Source organism: Notamacropus eugenii, chromosome 7, assembly GCF_028372415.1.
Source record: "Notamacropus eugenii isolate mMacEug1 chromosome 7, mMacEug1.pri_v2, whole genome shotgun sequence".
Lineage (NCBI taxonomy): Eukaryota > Metazoa > Chordata > Mammalia > Diprotodontia > Macropodidae > Notamacropus > Notamacropus eugenii.
Genome location: NC_092878.1, coordinates 144,045,352 through 144,069,892, shown reverse-complemented (window position 1 = coordinate 144,069,892; position 24,541 = coordinate 144,045,352).

Sequence of the window (24,541 nt, the reverse complement as noted above, 5' to 3'; positions counted from 1 at the left end):
CAGAGGTTTAACCATCTTCTCTCCACACAGATAAATCCTAAATTTATATGTTTAGTTCCATCCATCCATCCTCTCCAGCCCTTAATCACCAATTGTGTTTTTTCCATTGCAAATTGAATATCCCTGGTGATCTAAACTCAGAATGTTTAAAAATTAATTCATCACCTTCACTCATATATCCTACTTTCTTCCAAATGTCCATATATCTGTTGAAGGCATCATCATTCTTCCGTTGTCTTGGTATCATAATCTTTGTATCATTCTGGACTTCTCACTTTCCCTTATCCCACATAACTAATCAGTTGCCAGATCTTTTTATTTCTACCTTCCCCAACATCTCTCACATTTGACTCTCTCCACTTACACAACTACCACTTCAGTTGAGGTTCTTATCATGTCTTACTTAGTATATGTTCAGATCACCTAAGATGGAGATGCCAAGCATCTCCTTCTGGGAGAAGACATCTTGTATTGTCCTACAGTATAAATTGAAACAGCCTCTTTCCATTGGGAGAATAGCTGCAACTGACTACATTTTAAAAACTATCAGACTAGAACAATCTCTTTATTCTAGCAGTGCCCTGGAATGAAGGACTCAATGAGTTTTTCACTCACTGAGTGAAATACAGTAATTGAGAAAGTACCAGAGGGCATTTTTCCCTCTCCGTAGACTCCGTGATCCTGAGAAACGAACTTGGCGTTTTGGTCCATATTATTTTTCCTTTTCCAGTTCTAGGTGCATACTAAGCTCAAGGAGTCCAAATGTTACAATCAGCCCAACAGGAAGCTCTGAGAAACCAAGGTCTCCGGACACAAGGGGAAGGGGAGAAGGCTACAGGGTCAGACTTGGAGCTTGGTAGGACTGATGCTATACAGGCAGTGAGTTAAGCTGTGAACATCATCTCCTGTCCTGTCTCTAGAGACTGAGGGAGTAAGGGAGATTATGCTCCAAGGTGTTGGTAGGAATGTTTTTATGTTTGTTCTTGCTGTATCATTGAAGTGAATATTCCTTTGTAAAGAAGACAATCCAGTTGTTAAGTGGTTAAATGGAACTGTGGGGTACTTGGACCCCTAAAACTGGGGAAATAGAAATGGTAGAAGGTGGAGCTAATAGCAGAGAAAAGAAATCCTCTTTTACAATTCATCTAAGGCGGCCAGAAAACGCTTGGGGAGGAGTGACGTGAAACCAACCTGTCCATCAGGTAGTAGGCACAAGATTTGTCACTGTTACACAGGACAATTGTAATAACACAGTAGCAGGGATTCCCAACTGTTCTCCCTGTCAGGTCAGATTACACACTGCTGCCAAAGTTATTTTTATTAAGTGTAGATTTGATTACATAAATTCACTATTCAAGAGGTCCAATGACTTCCTGTTCAAATAGGATCAAATGTTGTATAAACTCCTCTGTTTAGTTTTGAAAGTCCTACACAATCTGGTCCCCAACCTAATTTTCAAGCCTCTGTTCCTCATAAAAGATATTCCATTGCCTATCTCCTGCCTTTTTACTGGTTATTTCTTGTGCTCTAAGCTCTTCCCTTTTACTGCCTCAATTGTCCCTTTTTTCCTCTAAGATGTGGCTTAGATACCATCTTCTCTTCAGAAAGCCTTTCCTAATCACCTCCAGCAAATAGTATCTTCCTTCCCAAGCTCTTTTGTACTTAACAACTTTGAATATATTTTTATTAACTTTATATTTCATGCAGGATATATATCTACATGCACTTACTATCTTTTCCATTAGAATACAAGCTCACTTCAAACTGGAACTGTTTGTACTTGTATTCTCAAAATTAGCACAGTGCTTGACACATAGTAGATACTTAAGAAATATTCCATTGCTTAATTGGTGAAAGAATTGAAAGCAACTCTGGCTTCATAAGTAGAAGATTGCTGTTTTGTCTCTCTTCTTGTTAATAGTGCAGATGTACTCTAAAGGAAGGGCAAGAAAGTAAGGTTGAGTAAACCATCTTCCATTTTAAAGTCTCTGTATAGGGAAGGTCTCAGGTATTACTCTCAGTTCTTGATGTTTGAAAAAGGCTATGAGCTCAACAGGTTAAAAATCTCTCAGAAAAGATGTTCCCAATTAGGACTGATGTGTCTGTGTGTGGGGGGTGGAGGAGTTTGGGGTTGGGGGAAAAGTGGCATTTTGAGGACTACATTTCAGAAATAAAGGGTCCAAAAAGGCAGCTCTTTCGAAAAAGCCCCAGTAGGTAAGAGAGTAGTGACTCCACCTGAAGTTATTCTTACATGAAAACAAACTCTGGGTCATTCCAAAGTGAACATGTGGGATGTATCCATACATGTTTTCAATTAGCCCAGTCTGAACACTGGGAGTCAACTGATGAGCAGTAACAGATGGAGGGGTTTCCGAGGCAGCCAGCTTTTATTTAAGTATGAAGGCTCCCTCTTGTGCTAATGTCAACCAGTCATCTCCACTTAAACAATCCCTTTGCAGTGAATGGTTGTACTACACATAACACCTCTTTTGTCTGCAAGCCTTCCAATAACTATCTTGTCTGTCTGCTCTTTGCCCATGCATTTTTATGGGAATGATCAACACAGTTCTTCATCCTAGAGACACCCAAATTGTTTAAAAGGGTCTGGTCTTTTTTTTCTGAAAATGGGACTTTCTTGCACACCAGAAAGGCTAAAGGATGTCAGAGTAAATAATTACAGATTTTACAAATATTTGTGATCTATTTATCTTCTTGGAAATTACTTGCTTAGAAAACAGAAAGTGAAGATGAGTGAGGAGAAAAAGAAGGGATTGAGGTTGAAAGAAGATCATATTTAAGGAAGATATTTTTTGTGTATGTTTTCTTTTCCTTATTCTCTCTTCTCTTTTTTATTCTTTCCTCTCCTCTCCTTTCCTCTCTTCTCTCCTTTCATCTCTTCTCCCCTTTCATCTCCTCCCCTCTCCTCTCTTTTTCTCCCCTCACCTTTCCTCCCCTCCCTTCTCCTTTCCTTTCCTTCCTTTCTTTTATCCTTTTTTCCTTCCCTTTCTCTCATTCTTTTCCTTCCTTCCTTCCTTCCTTCCTTCCTTCCTTCCTTCCTTCCTTCCTTCCTTCCTTCCTTCCTTCCTTCCTTCCTTCCTTCCTTCCTTCCTTCCTTTTTCTTCCTGGATCTCTCTATGTTTCCTATGCTGCAAATGCAACATCCACTCAGACTCAACCCTAGTTCTGATTGGAATGAAGACTTTGACCTTATCCATTTCTGACCTGGGTCAGTTGACCCCTACTTAGGTAATCCAGTGATCCACCACTTCCAGGAACTTACTCTGTTGGTGCCAGACATAGTTCAAAAGTCTGATCAACTTCAACTCTAGTGAAGATAAGAACTCTTGAACTCAGGTCATCTATCAGCCTCAGCCTCCCCAATATGAGGCATTGTAGGTGTGTGACACCAGGATAAACTTATTTCCTTTCTTTGTAATTACTTTTCTTATATACAAGATCAGGTAATCTATTGACATTTTAAAACTTTCTTGTAATTTTAATTTAATATTTTTCTTGGCTAGGTATTGTGTGCTGGACAAGCAGAATTCTGCTAACTGTTGCAGTTCTGTGGGAGTAAAATTGGCTTCTTATATTCCAATCAATGCCTCTGGTCCATTTGATATTACCTTCATCATATTGCCACCCTGGAGAGTGGCAGTAACTTTACATCTGGAAGATTTTGAATAATCCTGCCAATGTCCCTGTCCTTGATTAAACAAACCACTCCTTGAAATAGCTAGGATGTACAATGCATTCAATAAATATTCCAGAAAGAATTAGTAAATTGTTTTTAATATTATTTTTAATCCTATGCTTAACAAATAAGCATATAAACCAAATAAAATGGGCAAATGTATGCCTTCGAATAAAATATACAACTTAGAATGAAAATAGCACGGCAAATAGAACTGATTATCTCTACTGCGTGCAGATTGCTTTTTTTTAAGGTAGCAAATCCTACATACTGTTTTCAAAATTGCCATGCCTTTCTGTGATTCCTGTTGAGTTTTCTTTTGTTCTTCATGGTGCCTTTTGATAGCATGCAGTATTCTGTCACAATCCACTTTCCTTCTCATCTTGCCTACATTGATTTTATTTGTACAATTTTTAAAAATTTAATGTAATCAAAATTGTCCATTTTATATCTCACCACGCTCTCTATCTCTTGTTTATTCACAAATTCTTCTCATACCCATAAGCCTAATAGGTAATATATTCCATGTTCTTCTAATTTTCTTGTGATATCCTGTATATCTACATCATGTATTTATTTTGACCTTATCTTAGAATATGGCATAAAATATTCAATTTCTGCCAGAGTGATTTCCAGTTTTCCCATTTTATCAAATAGTGAATTCTTATTCCAAAAGCTTAAATTTTTATATTTGTCTAACACAGGTTATTATAATAATTTACTGTTTTCTATTACATGTCTACTCTGTTCCACTGCTCATCTTTCTATTTCTTAGCAGGTACCAGATATTTTTTTTTATAATTATTTCCTTATAGTTGAAGATTTAGTAATAGTAAACCTCCTTCCTTTACAGTTTTTTTTAATTAATTCATTTTATATGTTTGGCTTTTTGGTCTTTCAAATGAATTTTGTTGTTTTTTTCTAGCATATATGTATATATATATATAGTTACTAATAACTTAATTTAGATGGCATTGAACAGGTTCACTAGATAAAATTGTCATTTTTATTATATTGGCTCAACCTGCCCTTGAACAATTAATATCTCTCCAACTATTTAAATCTGACTTTATTTGTATAAAATATTTTACAATTATGTTCATGCAGTTCCTGGCTTTGTCTCCCTGGTATTTGATACTGTTTACACTTATTTTAAATAGGGTGTCTCTTTTGCAGGATTTAGTTAGTTGTATATAGAAATGCTGATGATTTATGTGGTTTATTTTATATTCTGATGGTTTGCTAAAATTATTAATTGTTTTAACTAACTTTTTAGTTGAATCTTTAGGATTTTACATCACATCATCTGCAAAAGATAGTTTTATTACCTCCATAATGATTCCTTCTATTTCTTTTTCTTCTTGCTATTGCTAGCATTTCTAATACAATATTGAATAATATTGGTGATAATGGCATTCTTGTTTCACTTCTGATCTCATTGGGGAGGCTTCTAGTTTATTCTCGTTAAAAATAATGCTTGCTGATGATTTTAGGTAGATGTTTCTTCTCATTTTAAGGAAAAATACATTTATACCCATGCTATCAAGTGTTTTTAATAGCAATGAGTGTTGTGTTTTGTCAAAAGTATTTTTTTGCCTCTATTGTGATAATTATGTGATTTTTGTTTTTTATATAATCAATTTTGTTCATAGTTTTCCTTATGTTAAACCATTCTGCTTTTTCATTTTTAAATTAAATTTTATTTAATTTTCAGAGATTAGCCTTCTCTCCCTATCATTTTCCTCACTCCACTGCCTATTACCCATCACTGAGAAAAAGAAAAAGAAAAATGAAAAACAAAACCCCTACTACAAACATGAAGTAAAGGAAAACAAAATTTCTCATTCACCCTATTAAAAAGTGTATCTTAACGTCTGTCTGTGCTGATATCTATTGCTTCAGTCAGCTAAGATCCAACTTCTCACAATCTCATACCAACACCTGCCCCAATCCCCTCCGCCCCCACATTGAGAACATAAGAAAAAACCACATTCTAAACCTGCATACTCATACAAAACAAATTTCCACATTGGCTATGTTCAAAAATTGCTTTTGTTTCATTCTGCATTCTGAGTTTTTCCTGTCTGTATTAGGAGGTTGTAGAATATTTCCTCATCAGTGCTCTGGAATGTCCTTGGGTGCTTATGCTGATAAAGAGTTTGGCATAAAGCATTCCATCATACTTGTTCAATTGGTTCCCTGATTTGTGGTCACCTCCTCAGATTTCCATTCTTTGCCACCTCAAAAAAGAGCCATAGGCATTTTTGTATCTTTTCACAATTCATTTTACTTAGAATCAATCCCTTCTTTATTCTACCCTCCCAGTTACCTCTCTTTCCTTCTTCCCTTGCCTTCCTGTTTCTCTGTTGAGTGAAATATATTTCTGGACTCAATTCTATAACTGTGTTTGTGTATATTCCTTTTTCTTAATAGTTCAGATGAAAATGATGTTCAGATATTAGCCATTCTCCTCCTCCATTCCCTCATCCTTTTTTGTATGGATGTGCATTTGCTCATTTGTTCATTACATTAGATAATTTTCCCTAACCTTCCTTTCCCTTTCCCTAGTGTGTTCTTACTCCCCATCTTTTTCTTATGATCATCAAAGCCTAACTCCCATCCCTTGCCAAAACACCAAGGACAAATTGGAAGACAAGTAGAAAAAAACCCGTGGGACCTGTGTGAGAGAGTAGAGTAGTCCGACCCCAGCTCAAGGGTGGTGGAGGAGGTGGTGGAGCGATAGCAGCCTCAGCAGCAGCAGAGACAGTAGCAGTAGCTGTTTCTGGAGCTCTGGGCCCACAGATTGTGGGGGGATCAAGTGGCTGACAGTGCACCTCCCACCCCTACTAGAAGCGGAGGACTACCTTGACAAAGAGCTTAAAAGTCAAGCAATTGGCTGGGAAAATGGGCAAAAGTAGGAAAAAAATCAGACTATAGAATCTTACTTTGGTGACAAGGAAAATCAAAACATACAACCAGAAAGAGACAACAAAGTCAAAACTCCTACATCCTAAGCTTCCAAGAAAAGTATGAATTGGTCTCAGTTCATGGAAGAGCTCAAAAAGGATTTTGAAAATCAAGTAAGAGAAGTAGAACAAAAATTGAGAAGAGAAATAAGACTGATGCAAGAAAGTAATGAAAAGTGAGTCAACTGCTTGCTAAAGGGGACCCAGAAAAACACTGAAAAAAATAACACTTTAAAAATAGACCAACCCAAATGGCAAAAGAGATCCAAAAAGTCAATGAGGAGAAGAATGCCTTAAACAGAAGAATTGGTCAAATGGAAAAGGAGGCCCAAAAGCTCACTGAAGAAAATAGTTCCTTAAAAATTAGAAAGGATCCCCAATTGATAAATGGTCAAAGGATATGAACAGGCAATTTTCGGAAGAAGAAATTAAATATATCTATAATCATATGAAAAAATGCTCTAAATCACTATTGATTAGAGAGATGCAAATCAAAACAACTCTGAGGTACCACATCACACCTATAAGATTCGCAAACATGACAGAACAAGAAAATGATAAATGCTGGAGAGGATGTGGGAGAGTTGGAACACTAATTCATTGTTGGTGGAGCTGCGAGCACATCCAACCATTCTGGAGAGCAATTTGGAACTATGCCCAAAGGGCTACAAAAATGTGCATACCCTTTGACCCAGCAATATCGCTACTAGGACTGTATCCCCAAGAGATCATAAAAATGGGAAAGGGTCCCACATGTACAAAAATATTTATAGCAGCACTCTATGTAGTTGCCAAAAACTGGAAGTCAAGGGGATGTCCATCAATTGGGGAATGGCTGAATAAATTATGGTGTATGAATGTAATGGAGTACTATTGTGCCATAAGAAATGATGAACAAGAAGACTTCAGAGAGGCCTGGAAGGACTTATATGACCTGATGCTGGGTGAAAGGAGCAGAACCAGGAGAACTTTGTGCACAGCAATGACCACAGTGTGCAAGAGTTTTTTCTGGTAGACTTGGAATTTCGTAATAACGCAAGAACTTCGTAAAAAAAAAAAAAATTCCAATGGTGGTTCTCTAAGGCAAAATGCCTTCCACACTCAGAGAAAGAAATATGGAAGTCATTCGCAAAATGTAGCAGATCATGTTTGTGTATGTGTATGTTTTTGTGTATCATGTTTTGATTTGTTATATGATTTCTTTCATTTATTTTAGTCTGACTACATAGCATGACTATAGTGAAAATATACTCAATAGGAAAGTATATGTAGAACCTATACAGAATTGTATGCAGTCGTGGGGAGGGAGGGGGGTAGTGGGGGGTAGGTATGGGGGGATTAAATCTCAATTGTATGGCAGTGATTGTTAAACATTAAAAAATAATTAAAAAAATAAGTTAAAAAAATTAGAAAGGAGCGGATGGAAGCTAGTGACTATATGAAAAAAATAAAAAAATTATAAAATGAAACCAAAATAATGAAAAAATAACAATGTGAAATATTTCATTGGAAAAGCAACTGACCTGGAAAATAGATCAAGGAGAGACAATTTTAAAATTATTGGATTACCTGGAAGATGAGATCAAAAAAGAGCCTCAATGTTACCTTTCAAGAAATTATAAAAGAAAATTGCCCTTATATTCTAGAACCACAGTACAAAATACATATTGAAAGAATTCACTGCTTGTCTCCTGAAAGATATGCCAAAAGAAAAACTCCTAGGAATATTGCAGCCAAATTCCTGAGCTCCCAGGTCAAAGAAAAAATATTACAAGCAGCCAGAAAGAAACTATTTGAGTACAGTGGAAACACAGTCAGGACCACATGAGATTTAGCACCTTCTACATTAAGGGACCAAAGGGCTTGGAATATGATATTCCAGAGGTCAAAGAAGATAGGATTAAAACCAAGAATCACATGTTCAGCAAAAGTGAGTATAGATATTCAGGGGAAAATGGTCATTCAATAAAATAGAAGACTTTCAAGAATTCTTGATGAAAATACCAGAGCTGAATAGAAAATTTCACTTTCAAATACAAGAATCAAGAGAAGCATAAAAAAAGTAAACAGAAAAGAGAAATCATAATGGACTTACTAATGTTGAACTGTTTATACTTCTACATGGAAAGATAATATTTATAATATTTATAACTCTTGATAATATGATAATATTTATAACTCTTCCTTGTATTATGGCAGTTGGAGGGTTAATATGTATAGAAAGAGGGCAACGGGTAAGTATAATATGAAGGGATGATATCTAAAAAAATAAAATTAAGGGGTTAGAGAGGAGTATGATGGGAACAGGAGAAAGGGAGCAATAAAATGGGATAAATTATCTGTCACATAAAAGAGGCAAGAAAAAAAAAACTTTTTCAGTGGAGAGGGAAAAGGGGGAGGTGAGAGGGAAAGAGGGAACCTTACTCTTATGAGATTTAGCTTAAGGAGGGAATAACATGCACAGTCAATTTGGTATGAAAATCTATCTTAACCTACAGGAAAGTAGGGGGAAAGGGGAAAAGGTAGTGGTGGTGAGGATTATAGCAGGGAAGGCAAATGGGAGAAGGTAATAGAAATAAACACTTTTGAGAGGGACATGGTCAAAAGAGAGAATATAATTAATGGGGTCAGGATAGGATAGAGGGAAATAAAGTTAGTCTTTCACAACATGATTGTTATGGAAGTGCTTTGCATGACTACACATGTATAACCTGTATTGAATTGCTTGCTTTCTCACTGGGGGTGGATAGCAAGGGAGGAAGAGAGAGAAGATGGAAATCAAAGTTTTAAAAAGGAATGTTAAAAGTTGTTTTTACATACAACTAGGATATAAGACATACACACAATGAGGTATAGAAATCTATCTTTCCTTACAAGAAAATATAGGGGAAGTGGATAAGAGAAGGGAGGGATGTGATAGAAGGCAGGGCATATTGGGGGAAAGGGTAATCAGAATTCATTCTGTCTTGGTGCTGGGGAAGGGGAAAAATGAGGAGAAAATTTGGAATTCAAAATTTTGTGTAAGTAAACATTGAAAACTAAAAATAAATACATTAATGAATAATAATTTTAAAAAGAAAAGTGGAATTGCAAATAAAATTTTGAACGGTGAAAAAAGTGCTTCAATGACTCCTTTTTATCTTTATTTTTTCCTATTTTCCCTTGCTTCCACTTTCCTCCCTCCCTCCTTCCTTCTTTTTTCTTTCTTTTTTTCCCTTTCCTTCCCTCCTACCTAACTGCCTCCTCACCACTTCCCTTCATTTGAGAAAAGAAAACCAAAAGCAAAACCTATGAAACAAACATACCTAATCAAGTAAAAACAAAATTGTGTGCATATCTAAAAATGTATGTCTTGTTCTGTATCTAGTATCTTCCTCTGTCAAGAGAGGGGTAGCATAGCATGTCATTCAGCATTTGCAATCCATGGTTGGTCATTGCAATATCAGAACCCTTAAGTCTTTTAAAGTTGTTTTTAATATGATTTAGTTATAAAAAATTCTCCTGGTTCTGCTCACATCACTTTATATTGGTTACTGCAATTTCCCAAGATTTCCCTGAAACTGCCTCTTTCATCATGCTTTATAGCACACATTAATTTACATTACTATGTCATTTTGTCCAGCCATTCCTCAATTGGTGGGCACCCTTTTATGTCCAACATTTTACCAATACTGCTATAATTTTTTTTTTGTAAATATTGATCATTTAGTTCTTTTTTTGATCTCTTAGTGGCATAATGTTATAGACTTCATAGTAGTATAGCTACATTAAAGAATATACATAGTTTACTGACTTAAGGGCAAAGTCACAAATTGCTTTCCAGTTTACAGCTGTACTGAGGGGACAATAGTGTGCTTATTATCTCATGGCCCTCCACCATTACCATTTTCTTTTCTTTTGGTCATCTTTGCCAATATGATGGATGTGAGGTTGAATCTGAAAGTTGTTTTATTGGCATTTCACTAATGATTACAGACTCTTTTATCCTTTCCTATATGGTTCTTTTTGGATTCAATTTCTTCTATAGGGAGCTACCTGTTTTTATCTTTTGACTGCTTACAGTTGGGAAATAACTATTTAATCAGTTTCATATATGTATATATAATATATGTATAGTATGCATGTATGTGTACACACACATATATATGCATATATATATATATACACACATAGTATATGAGACCATTATTAAAGAAATGATTACAAAGGTTATTTTCCAGCTGACTTTTATCTTCATATTAGTACATGTTTAATGTGCTATGGTCAGAATCGATCGTTTGATCACTTCTGATCCTTTTCCCCTATTTTAGTCATGAATTCTTCTATTGATAGTTGTAAAAGTTATTTCATTCTTCACTCCTCCAATTTGTTTATAACAAATATTCTATATCTAAGTTAAGAATCTATATCTAAGTTAGAATTTATTTTAGCATATGTTGTGATGTTGATTTATACTTAATTGCTGCCAGACTACTTCCTGATTTTCCTAGGAATTATATCAAACAGTGAAGTCTTACTACAATATTTAAGGTTTTAGAATTTTCCTGAAAACTATGCTTCTGTGTGTGTTATGGATCTAATATAATTCATGTTTGAAGCTACTTATGTTTGCTCCAGGTTTCCTTTTCTGTGAATTATTCTGCGTTATTCACATTCTGAAGATATGCACATATCTTGTAAAATCTCAGAAGATTAATACAAATTGAGGATCTAAGAAAGACTTCATATAATATCTGCTAGAGTGGGGCATTTAAAACAAAGGCAGCCAAATTAGAATTACGTTAAAAAAAAGTGATGAAAATTTTCAGTCCTTTTTACTGAAATGCCCTACATGTACCCCCAAAATATCAAAAACAAGTCCCATATTCATCAAAAATATTTATAGCAGCACATGTGTTGTAGCCAAGAAGTAGAAACAAAGTAGATTCCCATCAATTGGGGAATAGCTAAACAAACTGTACTACAGTAATATAAAGGAGTGTTATTGCACCTTAAGAATAAGAAGAATTTAGAGAAGCCTGGGGAGTCTTGTAAGAACTGTTAAAAAATGAAATAAGCTGAACCAGAAAAACAATACACATATTGACTACAACAACCTAAATAAAAAAGTCAACAAGTTGAAATTGAAATAATTATAGTGTCCACAAAGCTTGGCCCTGGAGTGGAACTGAGAAAATGCATCTCTCTCCCTTCTTTTCAGAGACAATGAATTCTAGGGATGCAAAACCACATATACTGTAAGACTTGCTTGATGGACTAGTTCTTTTTGCAGAAGCACTTTTTGTTTCTCACCCTTTAAAAATACTCTCTGATACAAAGGAGGGCACTTTGAGTAGGGAAGGGAAAAAGATATTTTCAATAATAAGTTGACATAAAAGAGATATCAATGCAAAAGCTTGATGAAATAAAAAAGACGTTAGCTTTTCTGGAATATGCTAGAAGAAGTCTAGATAACCTCTGGTCCATGGGCAGGAAAAGTAGATTTAGGAGCAGTCAGACAGAATTTCAAGTGACCCTAGTGTGGTCATGAAGCCAAAGCTCTCCATGGAGAAGTCAGGATGTGGCTCACCATTGACCAGGTGGTAAGATTGTTTCCTTTTCCACTTAGTGATTTTGATATGATGGGGATGCTTGATAGTACTCCTTTAAAATGTCTTCTGGAACACTTGTTCCCTTGGTAAAAGTGAATTTGAGAACCCAGAGTTTAATGGAAATGTCAGCAACTACTAGAGAGTTAGTATTTAAGACTTCACTAGATGTAGTAGGTTGCAATTTCATTCAGAAAATATACTTCGTAAAATTAGTGTACAGTCTTTTGGGTCACAAGAATGCGGAAAAGAGATGATATTGTTGATGAGATGGGGGCTGAGCCATTTTTGATAAAGTTAATTAAATTCTCATGATGTTTACATATACAACCCTTCACTAAATGATACAGGGAACCTGATCTGATTTCTAAGGTATCAAAGGAAAGCTAGGCTCCATGGGGAACTGAAGATGATCAATTCCTTTTTGCCAAAAAGGAGAGATAGAATTAGGTTGAAAGACAAAATGATCCTGATGGGATCTGGTCACACCTGTGTGAGACATACTGAAGAGTACTTGAGAGTGGGAGCAACCTGAGCTCACAGCACCACCTGCTGTTGGCTTAGAGAGCCCCACCTACCTGGCCATAGAGAAGATTTCTGTGAATGATGTTTAAAAGAATTCTTCCTATTCCTCATCAGCCCTAAATTGCACCTTTCTCTTCCTTCCTTTATACACATCATAACCCTGAAGAAACTTCAGAGATCAGGTGGACAGAATGAGTAGAAGGCCATCCCCATTATTTCTTTCCATCCTGCATAAATCTCATTCAAAGAATCTCTTCTGATTTTGAACAACTTAGTTGTTGCCCCAGGTCAGAGAATATCACCATAATGATTAAGAAACTTATCACTACCAAGCAGCTTTTCTGACTCCCAAAGCTGAGAGCAAAAGCTCGAGTGTCATAAGGGGGGAATATATGTATCATACATACACACATACACGTGTATACATCTATATCTATATATGTGTGTGTTTAATAATCATACTTAAGAAGACAAATTATCTAGGGAAGCTGAAACACTAGAATTTATGTGAAAGCTTCTGTCACTGAGTAATCCTGAGTCAATTACATGAGAATACATACCCAGATAGACCATCATTCTTTATATGGTTAAATATGACTAATTTTGTTTGCCGTAATTCAAACTACTGGGAGAAAAATCTTTCTACTGTTACTCTATTTCCTTCCAAAATAATGGACACAACTTGCAGTTACAGTTTTGTGGATATTATAAAATTGTTAAAGTTTCTTTCTGTTGTTGTTTCTTCTTCATCTTCTCCTTATCTAAGTTATCTACAAGGCCTTGAGTTTGGTAGAAACATGTGTAATGAGATGTGACTTTGCACATGGGATGCATTTTTTAAACAGCCTTGAGCAGGATTATCCTGGAGGAGGTTGGAACAATGAACCCTGTGATCCTCCACTAAATCAATAGATAAAGAAGAATTTTTAAACTTTTATACAAAAATACTCACTGTATTTATTACACAAAATCCAAATTTATTTTCCCTAAAATGTAGGAGGTGTAATTCTCCCCTTACTCCATACCACTTCAGTCTCTGAGGAAGGGAAAAGGATTAGGTGCATAGCTTAGCTTAGTTTCTATAGAACAGAGTTCCAGATTTAAAAACCCTCCTTGGCCTCAAGTCCCAGGTAACCTGAATTCTCAGGGCTTCCCTGTTGGGGTAGCTCATTCACCATCCTACGAGCAATTCTGACTCCAAGGTATCCATGGCTCAAATTCCTGAGTCTCATGGGGATCACTTCTGGCACTTGAAACTGAAGAGTCCAACACAGAACAGACACTCACTCCATTTCTCTGAGTCAGGGTAAAAGACAGAGAGCAGTCAAAGGAATGCTATAGACAATCAAGTTGCCAATATGTTCTTGCACACTTATTGAAGCAATAAGTCTCTAGGTGGAGTCTAATTAATATTAAAAACAATTCTTAAATATCTTCATAATGCTAGTGTGTATGGTAAAAATGTTTTCTTGAAAGGTAATTTCTGTACCAATAATGATAATTTAATAAAATGTGGAAGGAACAATGTGCTAGAAATAGTGCCTAGCCAAAGAATGAACCTTAGGTGGTTCAGGGCACTTGGTGTAAAGGCCTTTGGATTTAAGATGGGATTTTTCTTGGGCAATCTATTCAGTATTATTATCAAGAAATCTGATAGCTACCCTTAACCAGGTGAGAAGCTCCTGTTCTAGAGGCGGTTGTTATTCTTTCTTGACATTTCTTTTCTGCTGTTGAAACATCTCCAGACGAGGTAGTTCTATCTGTTCTGTCATGATCCACAAATGTAATAGATCTGGTACATGTCATACCTATATGAGTGGGAGTATGCACAATTATTGTTCTAAGAAAACAGCAACAAATTTCAGAAATTCTAGTGTACCTCAGAAGGGGGAGCTGATGACTCTTGTAAGGATGAAGATGGAGAAATCTTCATGACTTTTTAGTAATAGAGGTATATGTTTCTCAACAAAGGGGGAAAGATATTTGCCAGAGACCATATGAAGTATTGGTTGAGAAGGTTACTGATTAAGAGGAAAGAATCTCAGCTCTGGAATCAGAGATCCTGAGTTTCAAACTCACCTTTAAATTGTCTGTGTGACCTGGACCATGTCTTATCTAGGCCTCAGGTCCCTCATCTACAACTGAAGAAATTTGGATTAGATATGGTCTCTTCCAACCTTAAATCTATGTTTCCATGGTACTATGACTTAGATTGCATGCATAGTTTGGTAAACTCTAGGCTGAGATCTATCTATCTTGGATGAAATCTATGTAGGATGAAATAGATTTACAACAAGATAGACAATTAGCTGCCTTGAGTGCTTTAGATGGAAATAAGTAGGTGGGGAGTGGAATGGAACTAGGTGATTCTTTGAGATTTCTTCTAATTCTATGGCTCCATGAAATGTCTGAAAAACTCTTTAATGTGCCATTATGTGAATGAGATGATGTGGCCAAACACTGAATATGATAGAACATTTATTGTTCTTCAGTTGTTTCCGACTCTTCTTGACCCCATTTAGGATTTCCTTGGTAAAGATACTGGAATGGTTTGCCATTTCTTTCTCCAGCTCATTTTATAGATGAGACAGGCAAACAGTTTTAAGTGACTTGTCCAGGGTCACACAACTGATAAGCGTCTGAGGCTAGATTTGAACTCAGGAATAATGAGTCCTCCTGACTCCAGACACTGCACTCTATCTGCTACATCACCTCATTGACTGGATAGAATATTTGACATTCTATTATTTTATATATCAATCAATAATCATTTGTTAAACACCTAATAAGATCCAAAGTACTGTGCAAGACAAAGACAAAAGTTTAATAGTCTTTCCCCTCATGAATTTTGTTCTCTACTGAGAAAATAGCATACATATATTAAGAATCTACAAAATATGTATTAAAATAATTCAAGGTAATTGTGAGAATTGGCATCAACAGATGGGCATGGTGGAGGCAGGGATCAGGAGAGGTCTTACTTGGGAAATGGTTTTCAGGAAGCACTTTGAAGGAATTCTGAGATGTAGAAGTGAGGAAGGTCCTAACTTCCTGTTCACCATCCTTTCTCACTGCTACTAGTTGGATAGGATAAGGTTATTGGAGATAAGAATCAGCCAGCATTTTTCAGAGTGATGCCACTGAGTGGCATCATCTTATTCAAGATTTTTATTTTCTTTTATTCAAGATGCCATCATCTTATCTGACACTGTCATAGAGGATTAATGTGAGTCTCCTCTCTCTTTCTCTCTCTGTCTCCATCCCTCTATCTCCCTCTGTCTCTCTCTGTCTGTCTCTTTCTGTCTCCCTCTCTGTCTCTGTCTCTCTCTTAAGGCAAAAGAGTTAAATATTCTCTGTTGTGAAATCTCAGAAATCTGGATAAGCTGAAATGGACCTCTCATTTATGGGGCTGAACTATCCAAGTAGCTAGCTAGACCTTGCATTTTGCAGGTTTTTGATAGTGGCTCCTCAGTTCAGTGAAAGGTGTTGGTGAGTGTGTCTACAAAAGGGAAGTAAAGAAATAACACAGTTATCCAGAAAACTGAGAGGAAAAACTCCTCAACTTCTTCTTATTGATCAAATATCTTTGTTGGGGCTTGAATTATAATTTTTCATTGACTTGACGTGAGTTCATGATGGCAGAATAGTCCTGGAACACTATTTCCACAAAAGACTGCCAATAACAGGGAAATTTTGCCTTGCTTTTACCTTAGCATAGCCCAATTGGGTTGACTGTGTATATGATGCAAGACACAGAACCTGGCATATGGGTCTGAAGGAGAAGACACAAAGACATGTAACAAGGCCTATAGGACAGGAAACTTTACCTCACCTACTCAATTAAAAAAAATGGTCATTGGTGTAGCCATGTAGTCAGGGCCTGTTCCATTCTGAAGTAGCCTGGTCTCTCTGTTTCTAGAGAGTGGCACATGTTTTATTGAGTCCTAATCTACTCGCACCCGTGCAGATCTCAGTCTCAGTCATTTATCTGCAAAGGAAGCTTTGGGATAATTTCCCAGGGCCACTGTGAACACTCTTAACCTCTGCTTACTATGCCTTTAAGTAATGCTGAGAAAGGGCCTGAGGGACTCCCCTGGGACTCCACTGAGGGAGGGACTTGTGCTTAGGAGACAGTGGTTTGTGATTAACCAGAATGGATTATCAAAGAATTTATGTGACCTCTTGTGGACATTTGATATTGTGCCACCTTTTCCCTTATCTAAATACACTGTTTAATTATGAAGTCGAGACTATTTGAGAACAATATGATTGAACTAAGAGGAAATAGTGATTTTTTTTAGTGAGATATGGGTATGAAACCAAGGAAAGAAAAGCTCTACATGACTGGGTCTTTATCTTCTATTGCATTTCTTGAGGAAACCTATTCACGTATTATTTCTATGCCCTGATCAAAATTACCTGGGTAATTAGGTGTTTTTTTTTAAAACATCACTTTGCATGTGTAGACAAAACCTGCATCAGTCAGCAAAGGATGGATTTGTGCCCTGTACTGCAGCAGGGAAACAAGTTTTCCTATCCTGTCAGCAAAAGCAGGAGGCTGGCTGCACATTGGAACTCTTCTTCCTATATACTCAAATGTCTCTGGAGAATGCAGGAAGATGGCCATGAATATGTAGGCATGCAAAAAGACAAGCAAGGCAGATGTCTCCCTGATTTCTACTGGGGCCATTTTGGATCTCACAGAAGCTAATATACAGTGCCTTTCCTGGCTGCTACTTTTTTACATACTGCCCTTCACCTTTCTGCCTGCAAAATGTGTACATTGTTTTCTTCCTTTGGGATCAAATTAATAGCAGGCAGCAGAAATGAGTAAGATTGGGAGGGGGGTTGAATGTAGTAGCAGAAACCTTTGATTACAAGTTCACAGGCACATAAAATCAGACTCAGAACGGGAAATGACTTTAGATAGCATTTAGTACAACTGTTATAGATGAGGAGACTGACACCCAGTCTGATTAGAATAACTGGCCCAAGGTTACATAGGTAAGAAGTATAAGAAGATTCGCATGCAGGTGCAAATATTTTCATACATGGACGACCTTTTCTTTTTTTTTTTAATCTTGGGATATAAGCCTAGTAGTGGGTCAAAGAATGTGCAATATTTATTAACTGGATATAACTCCAAATTGCTTTCCAGAATAACTGGAGCAATTGACAAGTGCATCCATGTGCCTCTTTTCCAACAGCCCTTATGACATTTGTTGCTTTCTCCCCCCTTCAACTTTACCAATACGATGGGTATGTGGTAGAGTCTCAGAGTTACTTTAATTTGCATTTCTCTAATTATTAGTGATTTGAAACATGTTTTCATATGGCCATGGAGAGCTGGGATTTCTTCTATTGAGATCCACCTATTCATTTCCTTTGATCATTTATTAATTGACGAATGGTTCTACTCTTATAAGAGTGAATCAGTTCCTTGCAATATTTGGAGATACAAACTTTATCAGAAAGAGTTTCTGCAAATATTTTTCCATTTAATCCTTCCTTCCTTCCTTCCTTCCTTCCTTCCTTCCTTCCTTCATCTCACTTACTTTTCTTCCTTATAAACTTCATTGGAAAAATAAAAGATCTGGAATATCAAGGGAAATGATAACAAATATGACTAAAAGAGGAAATAGTAGTACTTCCAGATCCCAAACTATATTATAAAACAGGGGTTTTCAAAACCTTCTGGAATTGGATAAAAAAATAGAGAAATAGATCAATGAAAAATACTAGAAAAGTGAGAATCAGAAAGAAGGAAACTCAATAACCCAGTGTTTGATAAAGTGGAAAACATAAATAACCTGGAAAACAACTCCTTATTTGATCAAAATTGCTGGAAAACTGGAAAGCAGTCTGGAAGAAATTAAGCTTAGATTACCACCTCATATCATGCTACAAAGTACATTTTAAATGCATACATAACCTTAATATTAAAGATTAGACTCTTTAAAAATTTGGAGGAGAAATAGATAATATATTTCATAGCAATAATCCAATCTCAATATGGTTAAAGAATATGAGTAAAAAGTTTTCAAAAGAAGTGAAAACTATTAATGATCATGAAATAATGCTTCAGTACATCAGTAGTAATAAGAACTCTGAGGTTTCATTTCACAGCCTGCATATTGGCAAAGATGACAAAAATGGCAATAGTCAATACTGGATGAGTTGGTTGTTGAATGATAGGCACCATGATAGATTTACTGTTGGCAGAGCTGGGAAATGATACATCCATTTTGGAAAGCACTTTGGAATTATGCAAATAATGTGACTAAAATGTATACCCTTTGTACCAGAGACTCTGTTGCTGGGCTCATACCTCAAAGAAGCAACCAATAAGAAGAGAGTACTCATATATATACCAATATGTTTATTGCAACACTTTGTGTGATAGCAAAGATTTGCAAAAGTAGATACCTATCCATTAGGGAATGGCTGAAGAAATCGAGGTATATGAATGTAATGAAATATTATTGTGCTATAAGTAATGATGTATGTGATAATGACAGAAAATTATGGGAAGAATTTAGTGAATTTATAAGTAGAGTGAAGTAAGCAGATCCAAGAAAACAACATATGCAGTAATTGCAACAACATAAATGGGAAGAATAATAACGCACCAAAAACTCAAAAGTGAAAATTACAAAATTACGAAGACTAGGAATCAAATGAGGAGATTTAGGAAACTCCTCTTTGTTGAAGTGAGAGGGCCACAGGTTTTATGCATTACAAATGTTTTCAGAATTTTTTAGTCTTTTGATCACTTGTGCTGATTTTTTTCCTTTTAAAAAATACTAGTTATTACAGTGAATGGAGGGAAAGTAGAAGGATGGTGCGGATAACTATAATGATATAATGATATAAAAAAATAGAAATTATCATTTAACAAAACTATTTTAAATTCTAAAAATCAAGTTAAAGTTAGTCTTGGAGTTGACCTAATGCTGGAATCTTTTTTAGGTTGAATTTTTGGACAAAATAAGGCATTCCTAGGTCACTGAACAGTCAACAAAAAGGAGGTTGATTTTGCCCTAACTGAACATATTGTGGCCCTTAGCTTCAGCTTTGGGAGACATAGCTTTCTTCACCTACTGACAAAAATCACAGGCACCGCAGACAAGCTGTTTTTTGAGCATTAGAGTTTGTTTCCAAATGCTTTTTCACTGGTGATTTCTCCACAGAATCAACATCAATATAACAAAAGAGTATTAAGTAAATCACCAGGAATTCCAAAGAATTACAGTGAACAAGATCTTTGTATTCAAGGAAACTGAAATTTTGGGGAAAAAAAATACATTGATCGTTGGCCAGGGCCATAACTCCGGAAAGGAGAGAAAAGACCCTGAAGGAGCAGATTTCTAAACTCCTTGAAAAGAGTCACTTTTAATCTTTAAATGTTCTGTGTCATGCCCAGTGTCTTGCCCATAGAACTAAAGGCTTCAAAGAATTGAATTACATATAATTTTGCTAAAAAAAAAAAGTCACTGAGCTGCCCTTGATGCAGTGAAGTCAGGTGGCCCAGATGAACTAACCACATCATTTTTGAAAACAAAAAGAATTGATGAAGGTGATTGCTGAACCACTGTCTGAGATATTTTTGAAAAAAAAAAATATCATGGTGATTTATGATGGTACAAAAGTACTGCAAATGTTATATGATTAAAAAAAGAAACATAGTTTAGGGTGATGATGATGATGACAGCTAGCATTTATATAATGCTTTGCAATCAGTCAATAAATGTTTATTTTGCACCTACTATGTGCTAGGTACTGTGCTAAGTGTTAGGGATGTGAAGAAAGACAAAAGACAGTCTCTGCCCTTGAGGAACTCACAATCTAATGGGGGAGACAATATGAAAATAACTACGTACTAACAACTATATACAGGATTAATTAAAATAATCAACAAAGGAAAGGTGCTAGAACTGAGTTAATAGGGAAAGACTTCCAGTAAAGGAAGGGATTTTAACTATAACTTCAAGGAAGACAAGGCAAGGAAACCCAGAGGCAGATATGGAAGATGGAGAGCATTTCAGGAAAGGAATGCCTGGAGTCAGGACATGGAAGGCATTTTCTGAGGAAGAGCAGAGACCAGCGTTTCTAGATAGCTGAGAACCTGATTGGAGGGAAGGATAATCAGAAGATTGGAAAGATATGAGTGTGTGGAAGGGGGTGGGCTATGAAGGACTTTGAATACCAAATAAATGATTTATATTTGATCTTGGCAGTGACAGAGAATTACCCATGTTTAATAAGGGAGAGAGAAGGGTATGACAAAGCCAGATCTTTGCTTTAGAGGGTGAATTGGAGTGAGGAGAGAATCGTGATATCTTACTTCCTTTCTCCTCATTTTTCTTGAGGTATCTGATATAACATTTATTTGTACACACAGTAATATTCTTAATCCTCAGAAAAAATAGTCTGAAATGGAATTGGGTAGGGATGACAAATTCTTCTCCTTTGGTCAACCATTTAATATGCAAAACATAATGCCTTCGTTTATTATATGTTGGCTCTGCTTAAGAACTTGTGATTGGGAATGAAAGGAGCCCTCTTTTTCTACTCTGTTCCTTATGTTTGAGGAGAATTTACCCTGCAAATACTCTTATATCCAGCATCATGATTATTTTTATTTTTTGATGGGGATGTGACTTGTTGCTATTAGAGCAAAGTTTTTCTTCCTGAGTCACAGGTGTGGGGACTGAGTTTAGGTTCATGTTCTTCTCCTTTTACATTCTTTTGAACATCTCCCTAGTGGATCAGAGGAGCCTTGAGACGGGTGTTAATTTGAATGGCCTACCTCAGTTAGAAAGTGACTGTTAAGTATCAAGGCAAATATGAAGAGGACATGGGTACTTTTCTAAACCAGACAGACTTTGCAGGAGGTATTGATGCAGCAGGAGGAACTCCCACCTGGACTCTGTGACAGGAAAGACATTTATGGTCTTCTTTCATTCTAACTTGGTCAGGGATCAGGAATAGGGACTTTAGTGGAGAAAGTATAGTGAGCAGAACTTAGAGAACAATTTATACAACAACAAGAAGACTGAAAACAAGCAACTTTAAATGACTGAAGAATTCTGATCAATACGACAATCAACCATAGTTCTAGAGGACTGACGATGAACCATGCAGCCACCTTCTGACAGAGAGGGGATGTGCTCAAGATTAATAATGACATGACTGATGTGTGATTTTGTTTGGCTTGACTAAGAATATTTTCTAAGGCTCTTGTTTTTCTTTCTTTTTTTTTCCCCAGAGGGCTGTGTGGATGAGAGGAAAAGAAAAAAATGCTTGTTAATTATAAAACATCAAAACTCAAATTACAAAAGAAAAAGTTTTTTATACTTTTATGCTATACACTTCCTCTTCTCTCACTCTGTAACCCCTTTCAATCTGGCATTTAGCCTCCTTAATCAATTAAAATTCCTCTACCGATGATCCCTTAAATGCTATTTCTTTTTGTCTCTGTCCTAATCCTTTTCATTCTTTCCTCTGCATTGACACTGTTGATTCCCCTGTCCTCCTGGATACTCTTCAGTTTCTGGGGGTTTTTTTATATTACTCTCTCTTGGTTTTCCTTCTGTCAAACCACACTTCTCAGTCACCTTATTATAATAATAATAGCTTATTATCCACATCATGCCCTCTGCCTATGAGTCCTTCCTCAAGGCTCTATTCTTTTATCATGTGTCTGTCTGTCTCTGTCTCTCTGTCTTTGTGTCTGTCTCTCTCTGTCTTTGTCTCTCTCTCTGTCTCTCTCTGTCAGTTCATTAGCTCCCACAGGTTTCCTTATATATTCAAACCTAGTCTAACACCAGAGCTTTAGTCCTGTATCACCAATTGCATATCCTGACATCCTTGATGTCCAGGAAACATCTTAAAGGCAATGTGTTTAAAATCAAATCATTATATTTTCCCCTAAAGCATTTCTTCTTCCAAATTCCCCATTTCTATTGAAGGTACTTTTATCCTTCTAGTGTCTCAGGCCCATAATCTCACCATGATTCTGTGCTATCCAACCCCTCTCATCCCAGAGTTGGCAAATTTTAGAAATTTTGATCTTCACATCTATCTCCTTTGTGCTCACATAGCTAATATTTTATTTCAGCCCCTAATCACCTCTTACTTAGAATATTGGAATAGTGTCCTAATTAGTCTTCATACCTCAGTCCATTAAATTTTCACTAAGCTTAGATCTAGTCAGGTCACTCCCCCATTTCAACCAATTTCAATGGCTTCATATGTCCTCTAAGATTAAAAAACAAACTCCTATGTGACCTACTTTTCCAGTCTCAATTGGATATTACTCTCCAATCTGTAATTTGTAATCCAGACAAACTCAGCTACTTTCTATTGTTTACATAAGATAGTAAATTTTTCATTTCCAAGTTTTTGCCTGGGTCATTTTCTCTCCCTGAAATATACTACATCCTTATCATTTAATAGAGTTCCTCTCTTCCTATAAGATGAAACTCAGGTATCTTTTTTTGCATAAAGATTTTTGTCTAATGTCCTCACTTCTAGTTATATTCAACAGCTTATGTACTTTATATGTATACACATATAAATATGCATTTGTAGGTATATGTACATGTCAATACACAATCTATATACAGGGTGTCCCAAAAGTTTTAGTGAAGGCTTAAACTGCACTAAGACTTTGGGGAAAAATTGCATGTAGGTTGTGGGTATGGGTATGGTCATCCACTTGTGTATGTGTGTGTGTGAGTGTGTGTATGTGTGTGTGTATGTGTATATATGTGCATATATTCATAGATACATACCTTATATATGTGTACATTTATTAGTTTCAAATTTTTGCTTTATATACTTTTATATATATACTCATCTCCCTTGGAGACTATAAACTCATTGAGAGTAAGCATTTTTTTCACTCTTTACACTTTTTCTCCCGGAGACTAGCATGGTACATGATACCGAGTAGGCTCTTCACAAATGCTTATTCATCGATCATCACTACATGAGTCATTCCAAGTATGTATCCTTGAATTTGGAGGGGGAATACACTAAATGACTGCAAAGGTTTTAGTCTTTTATATTAAATGATAAATCCAAGGTTACAGAGTTGGTTACTGGTACACATGGTAAGGGATCACAGGTGTGTAGCATCTTAATGATAGCAAAGCGCTTTCCACTCAATGACCTAGGTAGTGTTAATGTTATTGCCCTCATTTTAGAGATGAAAAAACTGAGGCTGAAGCACAACTTGACTGGCCCAAGATTAGACAACCTATGTTAGAGCTAGGGTTCAAACCAGCTCCCAAGTCCGAGCTCAGTGTTCTTTTTCCTGCACTCAACTGCCCCTCTAGCATCTCAAGTTCATTTCAGAACTCAATGACTCAGTAATCATGGACAGAACACTTCAGTCTGTTTAGAATGTTGGAAGGAGCAAAATTGCCTCTGTTTAGTGTTCCTTCTTTCATTCATGATAGTGTCTGACAGGCTCCCATTATGTGAATCAATTCTGCTGCTTCATTGTCTCCAACAGTACGTTCCTAAAGTATTGACTAACCTTTCTAAAAGCAACCAGAAAGCTTCCTGACTTTAGCTGTGTGGGTGGGAAGGAACAGAGAAGGCAGATATGGTACAGAATGAGGAATGGAGAAATGGCACTTAGCCCAGTACAGTCTACATGTTGTTAACAACAATACATCTGAAATATTGGCATTTTCAGAGGTCTCTGAGGCATATAAGCCTTCCATTCTGTATTTTATTTTCCACTGTTGTTCCAACCT